The 20963-nt window shown below is 34.7% G+C and overlaps 1 long non-coding RNA gene across 3 annotated transcripts; it reads left to right on the plus strand.

Annotated features, from left to right (window-relative positions):
• The first annotated feature begins 799 nt into the window (after nucleotides 1-799).
• On the plus strand, nucleotides 800-6229 carry LOC141397642 (uncharacterized). 3 transcript variants are annotated; one of them, XR_012411461.1, is made up of 4 exons: nucleotides 800-3898; nucleotides 3965-5198; nucleotides 5265-5430; nucleotides 6056-6229. It is a non-coding gene; the product is annotated as an uncharacterized lncRNA (long non-coding RNA). The 3 variants fall into 3 exon arrangements; XR_012411462.1 differs by lacking the exon at nucleotides 6056-6229 and having other exon boundaries at nucleotides 3965-4132; nucleotides 4790-5198; nucleotides 5265-6023; XR_012411460.1 differs by lacking the exon at nucleotides 6056-6229 and having other exon boundaries at nucleotides 5265-6023.
• Nucleotides 6230-20963: the final 14734 nt, after the last annotated feature.

The following is a 20963-nucleotide window of genomic DNA, read 5'->3' on the forward strand; positions in this document are numbered from 1 at the left end:
AATTTTTATTTATTTCAATGGATTTCAGGTTAGGGGTTTTTATTCCGATAATATCGATAGGCAAAACTATCTATCGATATTGAATTTTTAAACAACAATTGATATTATCGATAGTGCCATCGATTTTTTGCCAGCTCTACCCCAGACCCTTTCCCAAAAATATTCGACTTTCCTCAAATTCAAAAGTCGATTTGTCGAGGCGACCTGCAAATCCCTAGAAATTTGTTTCCTTTTAATACTGTTCCACGAATTCTATATTAACAAAACAAATACGAATTCGGAATACAGCAGCAACAATAACACATAAAACAAAAAGTGGGAAAATGTCTCAGTCCAGAAAAACTCAGAAATTCCAAGGCAAGGAGAGTTTTAGCCGGATGAACTTTTTATATCAAGCATCAACACTAATGGCGGGGAAAAATAATTCTTTGTCAGCATACTATGGAGAACTGTGTAAAAATATAGCAAAAAAGTCCGTGCTTAAAATGTGAGTATGGTTGTAGGTATACAAGTTAATCAATGTACTAGTAAAACTTTTTTACTTGTAGGGAGCCTAATTTGAAAAGAACTTTTTGCAAACGTTGCTCGTTGGCCCAAGTGCCTGCTCGGACATGTGATCTTCGTATAAAGCAATCCAACACGGAACAAAAAGAATCTATAGATGAACAATCTGAATTAATTAGTCGATGCTTAGTGTGTGGACATCACAGAAAATTAATTGTAAATACCAACTATAAGTTCTGGTTAGAAAATGAAGAGGCGTCTATTGAAGTGTGCAATCAATAAATATCGGAGTGAATTTCAAAGATAGAAGCCATAATGAACTGTTACTTTAGAACAATTCAAACAGCTTCTTCAACTATTAAAAGTTTTGATCAATCCTTTACATCCAATTGACACGGCAAATAGTCATATCTGATATGGTCATTTGGATAATGTGATGTTCACACGAGCGTTTCAATTACGTTGTTCGCCTGTCGAATGACGTTGACGAATTAACCCGTTTCCACGACACCATTCGTAATTAACAGAAACATAAACAAAATTTCCTTCATTTTTGTTTCCTTGTTTTCAGGAAAATCTGAACCCAAAACACATAAAACATACATAAAATGAATAGGAAAAGCAATAGACTTTCCTTAAAATGTATCTTCTATATTTAACTACACACATTTCATTCATTTTTTTCATAAATTCTGAATTTTGTATTTTCAATATATTTTTATATGTTTCGATTTTCGAAATTAAAGAGACATGTTAAAACAATTAGTCTGTTCCAGAACTGCAAGAATCTACTATTTTTTCCGATAACATAAAGGAAAAAATGTTATCGTAGTAAAAATTAGTAGATTCTTGCAGGTTCTGGAACAGAGCAAATATTTGTGTATACAGACTTTCAGGTATTTGTTTCTGATTTTTTACGCGATTTTTAACTAATGGACAAGAAATGTGCGTGGAATTAAGAAGGAAACACAACCATCTTCCTTCTGCGTCTATATAAAATATTAAGTTCATTAATTTTTCCTCACCTTTTTTCTCAAAATGTTTGTGTTTTCAACAAATTTTGAATTTAGACATGTTATAATTAATTTTTTCGATAAATTCTCTCATTTGTTAGGGATGGGACACACTTATTCGTCGTTCAGAGAGTATTTCTAATCGAACAACGTAGAAAAATCGTCGTTCGTTCATAGAATTTTGTGTGGGAAATAAGTAATTTATTCGTAGTTATGGGTCGAACAACGAATAGAGAACGAACGACGTACCGTGGAACATAACATACAGTTAGGCAACAAATGTGTTGCAAAAACCAAAATTGTAGAAAATTTCATATTGTAATTGCTCTGTTCCAGAACCTGCAAGAAGCTACTATTTTTTACTACGATAACAATTTTTCCTTTATGTTATCGAAAAAAATAGTAAAAATTAGTAGATTCTTGCAGTACTGGAACAGACTATATGCGTTTAGACTTAAGCTGAGTACACATTGCCAGTTTTGAATGACAGCTTTGCTCGAATAATCGGTTGCTTACGTCATTCATCATGCACCCACAAAAAATATTGTGGTTGTTGGACAGTCAGGTGTTTGTTGTATGATAGTGTGAACCAAAAACGTCATTCAAGGAATAAGTTTGCAGTGTAATTATCAATAAAAATGAAGAATAACAAGGAAAAAAGCAAATGGGCAAATGGTTCTGTGGATGACAACAAAACAAAAAGGAAAAAAATAAATTTCTGCATTGAGCTGTTGAAAAAATACAAAAATCTCCCGGATTGAATTGTGTGTGCGGTACTAATAGATGTGGAAATAGCTATACATAAAACCAAATTGTGAAAGGAGTGAATATTATAAAAGGAAAAACGAGATGGTTCTGTGGATGACGCCAAAGCAAAAATAAACAAACAGATTCGGGTATGGTGCCAATGGAAATATGTACTCAATATCTTCCAGTGTCTAATTGAATGTGCTGTATTAATAAATAAATGCTTGTGGTTTTCCAAATTCATCATTATATGTGTATTTTTAATTTAGTGGGAAGTCATGGGTCGCTGAGTAGGGATTTTCATGGACAACATTCCCAAGTAAATAGAAAATAGCCATATATAGCATTTCCAGGTTAAATGAAACCTTTTCCAAATTAAATGAAACCTTTTCCAAATTAAATGAAACCTTTTCCAATTGAAATGAAACCTTTTCCATTTGAAATGAAACTTTTTCCAAATTAAATGAAACCTTTCTTTTTATTATATGCTCTGTTCCAGAACCTGCAAGAAGCTACTATTTTTTACTGCGATAACATTTTTTCCTTTATGTTATCGGAAAAAATAGTAAAAATTAGTAGATTCTTGCAGTACTGGAACAGACCAATAATGAACATTAAACTGATATTGATTTTTATTGTTAAAAAAAGAATAACATCAATTGATGTTATTATAACAAATATAGTTATAGGTATCATTGTTTTTTAATTATTTATTTTTTGTTTTTTTGAGTTATTATTTCAGAGTTTTTACTTCAGTCTTAACAATAAAAAAACTATTGTTACGGAATTAGGTTTGACTAATCTCCGTGTAGACGTTGTTTTATTTCCCAGTACGATTTGTACCAAATAAAACAGGGTTCGTTTTAGATTACGTTTCTACAATGCTTTATTTACTTTATTACACTTATTCGTAACCGACTTTAATTACTAAGCACACAGCTTGTATCTAGTTAGCACGCAGCACTTCTTTTACCGATCTGTTCAGTTCAACGCTTAAAACACAACTACTACTTCATTGCCATTTCCCCGGTAATTTATATCCCAAAGTCTCCCTGTTCGAGAAATATCTAGAGCATATGGCAACACCTCGAATCTGTGCAGCGAACACACAGACACACATTCGCACTAAGCGAACAACCATACTCACATACATACATGGGGAGGCACAGTAATGACGTAACAACAACAAACAAGTGCAAAGAAATAAAGAGGTGACAAACTAAACAATAATTACATGACTATGGCAAAGCAAAACAAAAACACATTTACAATTATTACGGTTGGCGTAGTCGTATCCAAAATTGCAAATTGACGTGTCGTAACGTCTAATTGGTATTCAGCCTTATTACGGTTGGCGTAGTCGTATCCAAAATTGCAAATTGGCGTGTCGTAACGTCTAATTGGTATTATGTATGTCGTACACGACATGTTCGCAACGACTAATTGGTATTATGTATGTCGTATACGACATATTACAACTCTGTATACCATTCTTTTACAATTTTGCTACCACGAGAGGCGTTTTATTACGAGAAACGCTGTGAAATTAGTCGTTAGAGATTTTGTTGACGACAACAGACAAATTTCTTAAAACGTTAATAAAAACGAACAAATAAAATGGATTTAAACAAAAGGTATGTGTGTATATAACAAAAAGATTATATATTCGTATAAATTTTATAATATTGCACACGTTTTAGAACAAAAGTCACCACAAAAAAGCAGTTTGACACAATGGTCCAGATTTTGCAGAACAATCCAAATTTGGCCAGAGGTTACAGCAATGGAATAAAAAAAAATTAGCGTGAAAGAAGAGTGGAATAAAATTAGTACGAAACTCAACATTTTAGGACCGCCAGTACGAACAGGTGAGGGTTGGATGAAAGTCTGGGCTGACTACAAATTCAAGTTAAGGAAGAAGTTAGTTCACAATAAGGCGGAATGTCGTGCTACAGGTGGAGGATCCTTCAAGCAGTGCATACTAACAGACACGGAAGAAGCAGCATCAAGCTTGTTACAATTGTAAACGCGGGCAATCAGTCAATTGGAACCCAGCAGCCTTCAACGCTTCGAGAAACAACCACTGAGGAAGAACTGTTTGAAGCATGTATAATCCATGAAGATTTAGAAAACCACGATCCCTGCACAGTTACTCCCCAAAGCGTAAGCAGGTCTCATGCAAAAGAGCCGCAGGTCGTAGTGAATCAGGATCCCCGCACAATAACCTCTGTAAGCTTAAGTATCACTCATGGAAATGAGCAATAGGTCCAAGTGAACCAGGATCCCTGCACACTAGTCACAAATACCCCTCACAGAAATGGATTTCAGCAACTGAGTATCAGTCATGGAAAATATGTTTGATTCTTGTCGTAACTGTTTTCGTCTTACGTTTAAATCGTTCGGAGTATATTCATCCTCATCGTCAGATATAAAATAACCCACCCTTAACATTTTTATGGTTTATTAATAAATAATTGTTTTTTTATTTTAACTGACTCTATTTTTTGTTTTCTTTTTTATAACAGGGTGGCGTGTAATGGTCGAAAATGTTAACAATCTTCAACACCCTGTATTTTTGCAATCTATTACAAAACAGGCGTAGTCGAAAATTGTACATAATACCAAAAATTATTGACTACGACAACGCCTACGACTACGTCTACGACACTTGAACGCCTACGACAACGCCAACCGTAATAAGGGTGATTATGTATGTCGTACACGACATTTTCGCAACGACTAATCGGTATTATGTATGTCGTATACGAGATATTACAACTCTGTATGCCATTCTTTTACAATTTTGCTACCACGAGAGGAGTTTTATTACGAGAAACGCTGTGAAATTAGTCGTTAGAGATTTTGTTGACGACAACAGACAAATTTCTTAAAACGTTAATAAAAACGAACAAATAAAATGGATTTAAACAAAAGGTATGTGTCTATATAACAAGAAGATTATATATTCGTATAAATTTTATAATATTGCACATGTTTTAGAACAAAAGTCACCACAAAAAAGCAGTTTGACACAATGGTCCAGATTTTGCAGAACAATCCAAATTTGGCCAGAGGTTACAGCAATGGAATAAAAAAATTAGCGTGAAAGAAGAGTGGAATAAAATTAGTACGAAACTCAACATTTTAGGACCGCCAGTACGAACAGGTGAGGGTCGGATGAAAGTCTGGGCTGACTACAAATTTAAGTTAAGGAAGAAGTTAGTTCACAATAAGGCGGAATGTCGTGCTACAGGTGGAGGATCCTTCAAGCAGTACATACTAACAGACACGGAAAAAGCAGCATCAAGCATGTTACAATTGGATACAATTGTAAACGCGGGCAATCAGTCAATTGGAATCCAGCAGCCTTCAACGCTTCGAGAAACAACCACTGAGGAAGAACTGTTTGAAGCATGTATAATCCATGAAAATTTAGAAAACCACGATCCCTGCACAGTTACTCCCCAAAGCGTAAGCAGGTCTCATGCAAAAGAGCCGCAGGTCGTAGTGAATCAGGATCCCCGCACAATAACCCCTGTAAGCATAGGAATCACTCATGAAAATGAGCAACAGGTCCAAGTGAACCAGGATCCCTGCACACAAGTCACAAATACCCCTCACAGAAATGGATTTCAGCAACTGAGTATCAGTCAGTTTAAATCGTTCGGAGTATATTCATCCTCATCGTCAGATATAAAATAACCCACACTTAACATTTTTATGGTTTATTAATAAATAATTGTTTTTTATTTTAACTGACTCTATTTTTTTGTTTTCTTTTTTTATAACAGGGTGGCGTGTAATAGTCGAAAATGTTAATAATCTTCAACACCCTGTATTTTTGCAATCTATTACAAAACAGACGTAGTCGAAAATTTTACATAATACCAAAAATTATTGACTACGACAACGCCTACGACTACGTCTACGACACTTGAACGCCTACGACAACGCCAACCGTAATAAGGGTGATTAATGAAAGGTAAAGAACTAGAATGATGAAGAGATTTCTACATGGTAGTTGTTGTTGCTTAAATAAAGTAACTGCGTAATAAAAACTTTACGTTACAATTCAAATATTTAAATTAACGGAAATTAAACTAAACTAACTTAAACCTATCAGTTACATTCGTAACATTGCCTCCCGCTTAAGCCTGTTCGTCCCGAATAGGCACAGTTCCCTCTCGGTGGTATGGGCATTGGTAACACTGCCTCCCGCTTAAGCCTGTTCCTCTTGACTAGATGCAGTTCTCGTTCTATAGTGGTGGCAACTAATTTAGATGTAACCTCTACTGCGTCAGCTTTGGACTTTTGCTCTACTGGACGATGTTGCTTTCTCTCCAGGAATCGTGACGCTATACCTTCTTTCTTTGTGGTCACCTTCCTAAGTGCCACCTGGTCTTCATCGGACTTGTCCTTCCTTGTTGTACGGTCGCTTTTCGATGGACGTTCCCTCGACGTACATCTTCGCTTTTTCCTCCTCGTTGCGAGATTTTTCCGCTTTCGTACTGGCCATTTTTCGGCGGCTTCCACCTTCAGCGTACGGACATCTACAGCGATTTCGTCAGATTCTGCGCTAGGGCGACACATGCTTTTCTTCTCTTTGTAGCCCACATTAATCGGTATTTCCACATTGGACCAAGTCATCACACGGTGCTTTATGTCCAGGTTGATATCGAAGGCAATCATGAAGTCTACACCAAGTATGACTTCGTCCACAATATCGGCCACTATAAAATCGAAATTTACAGATTTTCTACCCATGCTCAGCCTTTGGTAGGCCTTCCATGCACCGTTGTAGTCTCGCCTGTGGCCGTTCTCAATTTGACTCCATTTAACGGCAATACCTTCCCTTTCACCAAATCCGGTCTAATAATGGACTTTGTTGCACCGGTGTCCAATGTCAAGGTACGCAATACACCATTGACGAAGCCTTTAACCGTTAAGTTGTGATTCTTCTGCTGGACTATGGCTATAGAGATAGTGGGACCATCGTTTTCATCCCCTGCCAGCGGCGCCTCGTGATTGACGGAATTATTTTCATTTGATTCACCTGATGTCTCTCTTTCCAGATTCTTGGCCACCGGTTGGTCGTCGCTTTTTGAAGGCGGTGAGGTGGATCTAGGCCTTGGTCGTTGTAATATGCATTCTCGTGCAATGTGTCCAGCTTTACGACAGTTGTAGCAAGTCTTTCTCGTTTTTTCAGTCCCTCGTTTCACACGCATTAGTGCATCCTTTAGCGGATCGACAACGGTCTGGGAATTGTTGTCCTCAACTTGCAGCCTCCTCACGTTGTAAGCTTTAGGTTTCACCAGCATCCTCGCGGTTTCTTGGGCCAGGGCAAATGACACGGTTTCTGCAAACGTTCCTATCGGTGCCGCATACGTCGCAAATTTTATCTCTGGATCGCGAATACCACTTGCAAATGTCTCAATCTTTATGCGGTCCACCAATGGATGTGTCTCTCCTGGATATGCCAACTGCGCCAACCGCTCTATATCAGCCGCAAAGTCTTGTAAAGTCTCATTTGGCTTCTGGATTCTTCCCCTCAGTTCCATTCGGTAAATCTCTTGCTTGTGTTCACTACCGTACTTGCGTTCAAGAGCAGCCATTATATCTCCATAGTTGTTCCTAGAAGCGGCGGGAATACTCTGTAATACGTCAGCAGCATCACCCTTCAATGCCATAAGGAGTGATACCGCCTTGTCGTTGTCGTTCCAAGAATCTCTAGCAGCCAATGTCTCGAACTGTAATTTGAACACATTTAAAGAGGTTGAGCCGTCGAACACTGGAGGCTTGATTTTTATCGTGTTATGAATAGCTCTCACTGGGCCACCTTTGATTTCCAGTTCCGACATTTTCTTCTCAAGGTTCACAAATTTCTCATCATGGACCAGAACTTTCTCGTCAACAGACAAAATCTTTTTATCCAACTCTTTCATTTGTACCTCCACGTTTTCTACTCTCTTTTCAATCACCATCGTGATGTTCTCGAGTTTCTCGTTAATTGTTCTAGAATTTACTTCTAATTTCTCTTCTAATTTTCTGGAATATTCTTCACTCTTTCTGGAATTTTCTTCAACCATTCTGCAATTTTCTGCTTTCATTTCGTCCATTTTAGCATCTAATTTCTCCATCATTTTGGAATTTTCTTCACTTTTCTTATTCATTTCCTGCATTATCATAGCCAGCATTGATTTCAAATCGTCACCCCTGGCAGCTACCGATGAAACTTCCTCAACAGTGGATTCGCCCTTTGCCGGTAACTCGACTTCCTCCTTATCGTCGAACATTCATTCCACGGCGCTCGAACTCTTCCAACAAGCGTTTTTGTAGTTCGGCCTTGTTGCCAGTAGAACACAACTCCAACTTACTTAGCTCCTTCTTCAAGTCTTCCACTCGTAGATCCTTAAACTTCATTGTAGGATGATCGCAATCTCACTTCCTGACACCAATTGGTTTCTAACAATGTTTCTGTTATTATCCTGTGGCGATTTCCAGGTGTAAAGTCGTCTTGGATGGAGGCGAAACATAGTATTCGCAACCTTAAAATTGTGTTCCTGACAGAATTGTATCAGTCGTTCTCCTCTTTCATTCCGTTGTCCTAAGCCAAATTTTCCTGTGATTCCGTTTGTTACTTCTTGCCCAACTTTAGCATTAAAATCGCCCTGGATTATGGTAATGTCGTGGGGTTTTGTCATCTTTAATAACTTTTCAACGTCGCAATAAAACTGTTCCAATTCATCGTCCTTACCGACAAAAGTCGTTAAAATTTTCAATCATAATTTTGCGATTTAATTTTACCGATTTTTGTCGGTAAAAGTAAAAATGAGTTACAAAATCCCACCACTGTAAGGTTTATTCACAAATACATACCTATATTTGTTTTAATTACATCAATTGATGTTAAAATTTTAATTTAAAACAATAAAAATCAATATTAATTTCAAATTCCTTATAATAAAAAATAAAGGTTTCATTTGATTTGGAAAAAGTTTCATTTCAAATGGAAAAGGTTTCATTTCAATTGGAAAAGGTTTCATTTCCGTTGGAAAAGGTTTCATTTAATTTGGAAAAGGTTTCGTTTAATTTGGAAAAGGTTTCATTTTATTTGGAAAAGGTTTCATTTAATTTGGAAAAGGTTTCATTTAATTTGGAAAAGGTTTCATTTAATCTGGAAATGCTATATTTGTTAATATGCATCATTTTATTGTTTTTTTTTTTTTATTATTTTGTGGTTGCCAGCGCCCATATTTATTGAGCAAATTTTACAATTTGACTGACGGCTTGGCATCCAACATGAATGATAGTGTGACCGCTCCGTAAAACCCAACAAAACTGAAGCAATCGATATTTGCGAAAAATCGTCAGTCAAAACTGACAATGTGTACGGCACTTTACGAATCCTGAAATACACCCCGTTGTTTACACTTATTTTTTGTTGAATTTCAAACGTATCTCAATAATCAAGGTAGATGCATATGCGCTACTGATCGAGCATGAGTTTTCAAAACAAGTTGTTGTAAATTGAATTATCAAAAATATACAACAATATAGAACTTTATTGCTTTATTTCGAAAATTATCTATATATCGTATTAATTGTGTATAATACTAAGAAATGAAAATATAAAAATGATTTTATCGTTGAGACATCATAATAATTAATTTTGATAGATAAAAGTTGTGTTCAGAACCTGCAAAATATTACTATTTGCAGTAGCTTTCCCGTTTAGTGCTAGAAATGCGTTCCCGTACTTCGAAATCTAGGAAGACTTGCACTTCTCTTTAAACAAAAAGTGAGTAACACCCTCTTTTCCTGTTTTCTGCTATACAAATTTGGCCTGGTAAAAACTAGCAGCATGGTTATTGGCATCTGAATACGTTTGACATTTCTGCTGGAGTTTTTGCAGTTTCCGTCATTTTTCCGCTCCCGTATTTTTAAGAAATTTGTATGGGGAAGCAATTTTTGACAATTCGCTCTTATTTCTAACATTACCATTAAAAAAGTACGGGAACACAATGAAAAATAGAATTGTAACAAAGTAATTTCATGGTATAAGTAAAGAGGTAGATTTAAATGAAAAAAATCTATAAAACCCTTGTTTTTCCTAAATTCCTAAAACGTCAAAATTAGTAAACACAAAAGCAACAAGTGGTTTTGTTTACAATACCAATTGTATAAAAAACACGAAAAATGAATGAAGGGCCAGGTTTTCACCACACAGTCGAGTTGTGGATATGATAAAATGTTTGTTTCAATGAAAAGCTGAAAAATTTCTTCCATACAAATGTTCTAAAAACTATTTTAAAAACCATTGAATTCGATTGCGTTTAAATTTGTTTGGCATATTATTCAAACATCACACACACATACAAAGAATGGGTATATTGTGCTGACGTTTTAGGAACTGTCGAAAGAAAAAACATTAAATTGGCAGGAAGCTTTAGCTAACCTTTCTTATTAAACCATGAGTAATTTAATATTTTTTCACATTGTTAATACATTTTGATACAAGCATTTGTTTGTTGCAGCAATTGATCATCTACTTTGTTTATTGTGAAACGTGAAGTGTTGCAACTTTTGGTAGTTTTTAGCCAAAAACAGGGTTGTATATCATGTGTACTGTGATTTCGATGTTGATTTCGCTGGAATCATTCTATTTGAATTATTCTATTTGAAATACGAATTACAAATGGAATAATTTGAATTACAAAGGGAATAATTCGAATTTCAAATGGAATAATTCGAATTACAAATGGAATAATTCGCATTACAAATGGAATAATTCGAATTACATATAGAATAATTCAAATTTCAAATGGATTAATTCGAATTACAAATGGTATATTTCGAATTACAAATGGAATAATTGGAATTACAAATGGAATTCTCGAATTACAAATAAAAAGTTACGTATTACAAATAGAATTTTCGAATTACAAGCTGTGTTCCAGAACTAAAAAGTTTTTACAATTTTTACGACTTTTACACAAAAAGTTGTAAAATGTTCACTTCTCTTTAAACAAAAATGGCGCTGACTGACGCTCTCTTTAAAAACTTTAACATGGTTGCCGGCGTCTGATTGACTCATACGCCGACTTTGACATTTGTTCCAGTTTTTTGACGTATTTTCCATCTTTCCGTTCCCGAACTATTTCAAAAAACTTGTGTGTGAATACAAATTTTGTGCAGTTTTCTCTTTTACGAGTTTTACTATTAAAAAGTACGGGAACGAAGCTACAATTAAAATAATTCGAATTACATCTGAAAAAGGTGTACTTTACACCCAAAAATGGCACACAAAATAGCCTATAGCTTGACTATTTTATAGACTACTACTGCAAAATGTTCGATGACAAATCATAAGTTGAATCATGGGTGCAAGTGACTTGTCATAGGTGCCCAGCAAAATGTTTGTAGCCAAAGAAGTAGTTGAATCATGAGTGCAAGTGATTTCGGACTACATCTTTTTACGTGAAAGAAGTCATGATTTTTACAAGGGCATGGTGCAGTGAGGATACTGTCTAATTTGCTTCGTAAGTATACATTTTGCGTTAGTTCTTTGTAGTGAATAAATATACATTCCATGGAATGTATTTTGAATTGATTTTTCATTCAAAAATTGATTCGCAAGCATGCATTTTGAGGATATGGGAGAAGTTAAAATCTATTAAGCGAGGATTTTCACTGATTTGAGACCTCAGCGCCATTTGGAAAAAGTATTTAAAAGAATTGTGGTAACTTCTAATTAATATTGATGGCCTCTTTCGTTCAAATTACTACCAAACTCATGTTTTGTTTGAAAAAATAGTAGATTGATAATAGTTCGATAATCTTAATAAAATTGAAATGTAATGAATATAAAATTATGGAATATTTCAAATAAATCATTTTAAAAACGAATGAATGCAAATAAAAATCAAATACCTTTATTCTAGAAAGTTAGCTTTTATTGCTCAAAAATACCCAAAAACATCTTAAAACCCTTCTTGCATAGAGTCATGCAAAATAGGTGAAAAACATCTAAAATTGATTGCATCCTAGCTGTACCATGCCCTTGTAAAAATCATGACTTCTTTCACGTAAAAAGACATAGTCACTTGCACTCCTGATTCAACTACTTTTTTGGCTACAAACAAATATGCAGTATAATATTTCTTGCACCTATGATTATATTTTTGGATACAAACATTTTGCTGAGTAATTAAAAAGCGATAAAATAATTTGTTTCTTGCGTTGTTAAGAATTTTATTTGCAAAAAGTCATTACAAATGTAAGCATTGCTAAAATGTGAAAATTTTATGAAATGGATTCAAATCGGACATTGTCAAAATGTGAAAAACGGAATGCATTTTTCATGACTCTGCGTGGACTGCTTCTAAAAAAAGCTATTCAATCACTATTCACATAGAACAACTTCAAATAAATTTTGCTGGGTGAATCACCAATGACATTTACAAGAGAGTGACACATGATTTCACCAGTTCAATGTCATAGCATCTTGCACCTGTTCATTGTCATGACATTTTGCACCAGTTCATTATCATGGCATCTAGCTTCATCTTAGTTCTTCGTCACGGCATCTTGCATCAGTACATTGTCCTGGCATCTGGCACCAGTTCATTGGGGGATCTTGCATCAGTCCCAAAATGGCATTTTGCACCAATGCTTTGGATCCGAATTTTCATCAATCAGGAATAAAGGGCTCGATTATGCATTGCCACTAAACTTTAGTTGCGTTGTCAATTGTCAGCACAACTGAGATGAAATGTTGTATTATTGGTGTCAACCCAACTGCATTGTCGATAAACGTGTTATCGATCAGTGTTTTTTCAAACTTGTGAACTCTATTAAATCCAAAAGGCACAATTCGCAAAAAAAACTCTCATGGTTCACACATACGAAACAGTTGCTGCAATTTAACAAATCCGTTTCCACCTTTTTCTTATTTTTAACAGAAGGGTTGCATTTTTCAGCATTTTTGTAACAAATGTACTTTGTGAACAAAAATGTACAATTCATGTACCAAAAAAATTTGAATTGCCTGTAATCAAGGCATATTTATAGAAGGTAGAAGTGGCAATCAGCTGTATTTTTACTTTTTGTGAATTTGGTTTTCAAAGTGTAATAGGGTCTACTCATTTAGTTTGAAACTTCCAAATTTGCTACGATAAAATACGAATTTTCATCCTAAACCCACGACAGTTTTGAATGCTTTATATTTACATTTTGATTCAAATTTGGTCTATTTTAGAGGATTTTCTAAATGTATTCAAGTTTTTCATGAGAAAATTTGAAGAACGACCCTATTATTCAATATTTTCTTTGACATCTATGGTCTGTTCCTTTACTTTTAAAAATTGTAACAGTGGCAGAAAATGGTAAAAGTGGTAAACTGCTATCATATAAATTGTATGCTATTAAAAGTAAGGGAACACTTTACAGGTTAAAAATGGTAAGAAATGGTAACCTCAGGCACGTAAAGGAACAGAGCATTAATTTTCTATAACAACAATGTTGTTTTTGTAAATTTGTTAGTTGTTGTAATTCATGCATATACCTTACAGTCAACCAAAAAAGTCTACATACACCCTATAAATCTCGAGTTTTTAGGGTAAGGAAGCATTTTTATGAAAATCCAAGTACATAGTTATATTTCATATCCCTAATAAACAATATTACATACAACAAAAATATATTCCATAATACGAATAACGGTAAATTCTATAAAAGTTAAAAAATTAATAGGGAAAAAGTGTACATACACCCAATGAAATATTAAGATTACCGTAAAATTTATGGAATAAGCAATACAAATTTTACATTTTATTGCTTTTTCGAATATCTCTGGTTGTCTAAGATATATTTTAGAAAAAAAGGAATATATTTGTGCTTTAATTGACGTTATTTAAGGTCAGACTTCGCGTATAGCTCGTTAAGGCGGACCCTTGCAGATATCTTTGAGTTCGTCAGTCTGGTAGTTTATGAAACCCCAGGAAATACAGTGGGACTAATTATTTTGAGATCCTAGAGCGCTTTGAAGTTGTTTTTACGGATAATATATGCTCCTGAGCTTCGCTAAATATGCGAATTCCTGAGTTCTTCATAAATTTTATAGTTTTCACAGCATTCCAAGGGTCGAATTACAAGAAAGAACCTTGGAATTACCTTGTAATAAATGTTTGGACCTTAACTCAATCAGAAATGTACAATATTATTATACAAACCCGCTCCTAAAGTTTCCAAAGTATCAAAATAAAAGCACCACCAAAGAATACATGTAATTTGTAAGAAATTTACAGTATGTGTGTTCGTTTACTCAAAATTTGTACAAATTGTTACTGGATGTTGTTCGTTTACTCTACAGTACAATACAAAAGAGCTTAGTCGATTGCAAGAAGTTACTGGACTTGTACAAATTTGTACACATTATCGAGTAAACGAACACACCTAGTGTTAACTAATATGCTCTCTATTGTGATCGTTAGGGTCACTTGAAGCGCTATAAATGTCGGATACTTTTACATTGCTTATTCAATGGATGCTCGAGGATTGTACCAGACCTTATTACAAGGTAATTCGAAAGCTTCTGCATGCAATTTGTCCTCAACCTCAGGAATTCGTATATTTAGCGAAGCTCAAGAGCATATATTATCCGTAAAAACAACTTCAAAGTGCTCTAGGATCTCAAAATAATTAGTCCCACTGTATTTCCTGGGGTTTCATAAACTACCAGACTGACAAACTCAAAGATATCTGCAAGGGTCCGCCTTAACGAGCTATACGCGAAGTCTGACCTTAAATAACGTCAATTTAAGCACAAATATATTCCTATTTTTCTAAAATATATCTTAGACAACCAGAGACATTCGATAAAGCAATAAAATGTAAAATTTGTATTGCTTATTCCATAAATTTTACGGTAATCTTAATATTCCATTGGGTGTATGTACACTTTTTCCCTATTATTTTTTTAATTTTTATAGAATTTACCGTTATTCGTATTATGGAATATATTTCTGTTGTATGTAATATTGTTTATTAGGGATATGAAATAGAACTATGTACTTGGATTTTCATAAAAATGCTTCCTTACCCTTAAAACTCGAGATTTATAGGGTGTATGTAGACTTTTTTGGTTGACTGTATATGAATTTGCCTTGCCTGTAATAAAATATAAAAGTAGCTTCGTTCCCGTACTTTTTAATGGTAAAACTCGTAAAAGAGAGAACTGCAACAAATTTGTTCTCACACACAAGTTTTTTGAAATAGTTCGGGAACGGAAAAATGGAAAATACGTCAAAAAACTGGAACAAATGTCAAAGTCGGCGTATTAGCCAATCATACGCCGGCAACCATGTTACCATTTTTTTACTCGCCCAAACTTGTCGTGTAAAAAGTTTTTAAAGAGAGCGTCATACAGCGCCATTTTTGTTTAAAGAGAAGTGAACATTTTACAACTTTTTTGTGTACGGGAACGCTTTTTCGAGTAAAATGTGTAAAAGTCGTAAAAATTGTAAAAACTTTTTTGTTCTGGAACACAGCTAGTGTTTGTTTTTATGACATAAAGAAGCTGAAAACTGAAAAATGTGTGTGGTGTGTGTGTGATACAGGTAGTTAAATTTTTGTCCCACATGTTTTCCATTACAACGTTAAAATAAAACTGATTATTTACTTACATTTTTCATTTACATTCGTAAACGTTTCGCTCTCACACATCTTCACTATGACAAGTATAAGAATGGTATAGGTGTTTAGACATTTTTTTGAGAACTTAGAATTATAAATAAAAAATAATTATGTGTGAATTCATCTCAAAAGTACTTTTTGTACCTTTTCTATCCATGTTTGCTACAGTAATTTGAAAGCGAGTTGATCAACATATCAATCAATTGGAGAAGTTAAAATATAGAAAATAGGAAACATTTTGAGAAGTGTATAATAAAATAATAATTGGTCTGTTCCAGTACTGCAAGAATCTACACATTTTTACTATTTTTTCCGATAACATAAAGGAAAAAATGTTATCGTAGTAAAAAATAGTAGTTTCTTGCAGGTTCTGGAACAGAGCAAATCTGTGAATTTTTTTTATATATTTTAATAAATTTAGTGATATAAAAGTAAGTTATTCGAACATATTTATAACTTCGGTCAATACTTTGCTTAAACTAGATTGACCTATTGAAACGTCTGAATCCTTTCCAACGTCTTTTTGGTAACCTCCTTCAGCAAAAAAAGCGCAACGACGCACACAGCTTAATGACGGGGGATATAGCAAATGATTTTTGTTGACTTTATTTAATTTTTTTTTTGAAAACTTTGTTTTCTCAGGCTAAAAGGTCAGTTCCAGTGAAAATAAAGATTATTTATTTCATTTTCTTATCCGACGTTTCGCTGGTATTTTCCAGCTTCTTCTTCCAGCTTCTTTTTGTTGACCTTGAATGTTGGAAGTTAAGGTTTGTAACAAGTATCTAAATGCTGGTTAATTTACAAAAACGTAGAGAAGTAAAGACTAGAAGAAATGCATTTTCCAAAAACATATGCTAAAAGTTCCACATTTTGGTTGCAGATAGCTACACAACTCACTGGAATTGATAATAGCAATGTCAATCGCTTTTGATTCTCATTTATCCGCACAGAAAACATAAACGTTGTGTTTTGTGGCTAAAATGTGTTTCTTCACTATTTTTTATTTAATAAAAAAACAAAAGTCAACGCCGTAAAATTTCAGTTTTAATGTTTTTCTTGTCAATATTCCAATGAGTAACAGTTTTCGTTTAACAGAATGTTGTTATGATATCGTAGCAAAAGAGGTTAACTCCACCTACAGTTAATTTTTCACAATTGACTTCTCCAAAAGATATATAATACAATAAGATGGGACATTTCCATTGCTAGAATATATCGGCAGATGGCGCTGGTGGTCTAACATAATGTGATGTTACGATATGGTGACATGAATTATGTTATATTTAACATAGTTCACATTGGTGTACGCTTTTGTTTCTGTTAATTGTCTGTTATAGAAAAAAGCCCTCTATGCTTGAATATTAAAATTAACTCGATTGTGTATAATGTCCAATCTTTATCATTGTATAGCTCTGTTCCTTTACGTGCAAGAATCTTCAAGTTTTACCACTTTTTACTCGAAAAGCGTTCCTTTACTTCAGACACCATACACCAGAGAACTGCGTAAGTAGCTGATTTTGACACTCATAAGCCACATGCAAAAAAACAAGCGTATGTGCGGCTTGCTACTCTAAAAAATAAATGCAAGTGTTGCTTGCCATTCTAGAAATATGTGCGAGTGTGGCTAGCCACTCAAAAAATAAGTTATTTAAAAATGGATATTTTTTGACACTTGCGTATGCTTTGCCAAGTAGTTTTAAATACGCAATTACATTTTCTGTTTTACTTTCTTGCTCATCGCACATCAAGTGTTGTTTTCAACCCCTGTAATTCAACCGTTTGTCTTATGTTCTCCGAGAGAGTGAGAGCAAAAATAATTTTCTAACACTGATTATCAAAGGTTAGAAGAGCGTTTAAAAGCACGCATAACATTCCAAGCAAATAAAGAAAATCACACACAAACGAAACAACAAAAAATAAAATTAGAAATGTTTATTTTTTGTAATGTTGTGTGTGTGCTACCACTTGATAAGTCACTTGACAAACTATCTACGATTGCGAGTTTTGTAACAGTGCAAAATATGATGAATACTTGTTTTACTTATTACGCTCAAGCAACGGTCTTGATGCATCGCAAGTATTTTTGGTGGTGGTGGAAAAAATACAGAGTGCAAGAAAACACACACATTAAAAAAGCAAAAGGCCCAAAAAACTTGTGCGTGCACAATTGGCTTACGGGGACAAGTAACTCATTGATGATCTCTGCCATACACTTCATATGGTAGCAGTTTACAACTTTTGCTACTTTCAAAAGTAAAGGAACAGACCATATGTCTTTGCTTTTCCTCATGGTACAATAATACAGGTAGCATTATCAACCCAGCTGATGGTAACATAATGTGTCAATTGCATTGAACTGATGTCAAATTTTGACATCTTATGTTACCAACAATTGCCGATGCGGCTACCTGTGTATTTGTAACATGCTTTTCCTATCTTATAATAGCTTTGTTCCTTTACTTACCTGAGGTTACCATTTTTACCATTTGTTATTTTTAACCTGCAAAGCGTTCCTTAACCCCGAAAAGTGGCAAAACTGGAAGCAATTTTAAGAGAGTGAGAGTGGAGAGAGAGCTAAAAAGGCTTTCTCTTCTACCACAGGCTACCAGCAAAATTTTTGCAGGTAAAAAATGGCAGAACTGATTTTTCGACTTTTGTTTGACGATTATTTCACAATGAGAAATAAAATGGACGCAAAACAGAAGAAAAAATCGAACGCTGATAAAACTAAATTAAAAACTGTGAAATAAAAGACGAACATTGATTTTTATACCCTCCACCATAGTATGGAGGGTATATTAAGTTTGTTTTTCCGTTTGTAACGCATTGAAATACTCATTTGCGACCCTATAAAGTATATATATTCTTGATCAGGGTAAAATTCTAAGTCGATCTGAGCACGTCCGTCCGTCCGTCCGTCTGTGGTAATCACTCTAGCATCCACAAAAATGGATATAGGACGCTGAAATTTTGGGAAAATGCGTCTTTTGTTTGCAGGCAGGTCAAGTTCGATGATGGGCTATATCGGTCCACGTTTTGGTATAGCCCCCATATAACGGTACCCCCCGATTTACGGTATTTTGACGTTTTTATCTACATTTTCAGACCGATTTGACTATAATTTGACATTTAGGGTTCTTAGGTGTCTTAGGTGTCAGTAAACATATATAACAAAACTTGTGGACATAGGTCCACGTTTTGGTATAGCCCCCATATAACGGTACCCCTCGATTTGCGGTATTTTGACGTTTTTAGCTACATTTTCAGACCGATGTAGCTATATTTTACACTTAGGGTTCTTAAATTTCAATAAACTTATATAACAAAAGTTGTGGACATAGGTCCACGTTTTGGTATAGCCCCCATATAACGGTACCTCCCGATATACGGTATTTTGACATTTTTAGCTACATTATCAGACCGATGTAGCTATAATTTGACATTTAGGGTTCTTAAGTGTTAATAAACTTATATATTAGAAGTTGTGGGCATAGGTCCACGTTTTGGTATAGCCCCCATATAACAGTACCCCCCGATTTGCGGTATTTTGACGTTTTTAGCTACATTTTCAGACCGATGTAGCTATATTTTACACTTAGGGTTCTTAAATTTCAATAAACTTATATAACAAAAGTTGTGGACATAGGTCCACGTTTTGGTATAGCCCCCATATAACGGTACCCCCCGATTTACGCTATTTTGACGGTTTTAGCTACATTTTCAGACCGATTTGGCTATAATTTGACATTTAGGGTTCTTAAGTGTTAATAAACATATATAACCAAGCTTGTGTACATAGGTCTACGTTTTGGTACAGCCCCCATATAACGGTACCCCCCGATTTGCGGTATTTTGACGTTTTTAGCTACATTTTTAGACCGATTTAGCTATAATTTGACATTTGAAGTTCTTAAATGTCAATAAACTTATGTGACAAAACTTGTGGACACAGGTCCACGTTTTGGTATAGCCCCCATATAACGGTACCCCCCGATTTACGGTATTTTGACGTTTTTAGCTACATTTTCAGACCGATGTAGCTATAATTTGACATTTAGGGTTCTTAGGTGCCAATAAACTTATATAAGAAAACTTGTGGACATAGGTCCACGTTTTGGTATAGCCCCCATATAACGGTACCCCCCGATTTACGGTATTTTGGCGTTTTTAGCTACATTTTAAGATCGATTTAGCTATAATTTGACATTAAGGGTTCTTAAGTGTCAATTAACTTATATAACAAAAGTTGTGGACCTAGGTCCACGTTTTGGTATAGCCCCCATATAACAGTACCCCCGATTTACCGCATTTTGACGTTTTTATCTACATTTTCAGACCGATGTTGCTATATTTTGACATTTAGGGTTCTTAAGTGTCATTAAACTTATTTAACAAAACTTGTGGACATATGTCCACGTTTTGGTATAGCCCCCATATAACGGTACCCCCCGATTTACGGTATTTTGACGTTTTTAGCTACATTTTCAGACCGATGTAGCTATAATTTGACATTTAGGGTTCTTAGGTGCCAATAAACTTATATAAGAAAACTTGTGGACATAGGTCCACGTTTTGGTATAGCCCCCATATAACGGTACCCCCCGATTTACGGTATTTTGGCGTTTTTAGCTACATTTTAAGATCGATTTAGCTATAATTTGACATTAAGGGTTCTTAAGTGTCAATTAACTTATATAACAAAAGTTGTGGACCTAGGTCCACGTTTTGGTATAGCCCCCATATAACAGTACCCCCGATTTACCGCATTTTGACGTTTTTATCTACATTTTCAGACCGATTTAGCTATCAATTGACATTTAGGGTTCTTAAATGTCAATAAACTTATATAACTAGTGGACATAGGTCCATGTTTTGGAATAGCCCCCATATAACGTTACCGCCCGATTTCAGGTATTTTGAGAAATTTACCAACAAGTTTTAACCGAATTATCTGTAATTTGAACATTTGACATTTGAAATTCTTAGTGGTCACCACACCTCTCCGCC

Source organism: Musca autumnalis, unplaced genomic scaffold (genome assembly GCF_047663935.1).
Source record: "Musca autumnalis isolate F117 unplaced genomic scaffold, ASM4766393v1 scaffold_3, whole genome shotgun sequence".
In the NCBI taxonomy this organism is placed as follows: domain Eukaryota; kingdom Metazoa; phylum Arthropoda; class Insecta; order Diptera; family Muscidae; genus Musca; species Musca autumnalis.